Raw genomic sequence first — 497 nt, forward strand, 5'->3', positions numbered from 1 at the left:
CGCATTAGAGCAGGAAAACCCATTACATTTCTTCCAAATCTTTGAAAGAAAAGGTCATAGAGCAGGATTAGAATAACTGTTTTTGTAAAGAGAGGATCAGAAGAATTGACTCCTGGGTGGAAACATGCTGAAGGCTATTATTGTCTGGCTTGTAGGTTTAGGCCCCTCAATAGGCACCTCCCCCACTTAAATCCTTTGTATTGTTTTAAATGATCTCTGTTCCTTCAGTGGCCCGCTGCTCCCCAAACGCCAGTGGGATAGCTGGGTGGTGACACCTCATAGGTCCAAGAATAGAAAAAACATGGTTCAGTTAACTAACAACAACAAAAAAAACAACGTTGCTTACTATCTCACTTAGAGGCTGAAGAATATTTTCCCTTAAAACATGGACAGTGAAAAATGAGAGAGTCCAGGCAGAGTAGGGACTCAGTTGGCTGAAGTTCACATAGGAGCAAAAAAAAGAAAAAGGACTTTAATCATTCATTGCTTCCTGGAAG

Source organism: Bison bison, unplaced genomic scaffold (assembly GCF_000754665.1).
Source record: "Bison bison bison isolate TAMUID 2011002044 unplaced genomic scaffold, Bison_UMD1.0 scf7180017864370, whole genome shotgun sequence".
NCBI lineage: Eukaryota > Metazoa > Chordata > Mammalia > Artiodactyla > Bovidae > Bison > Bison bison.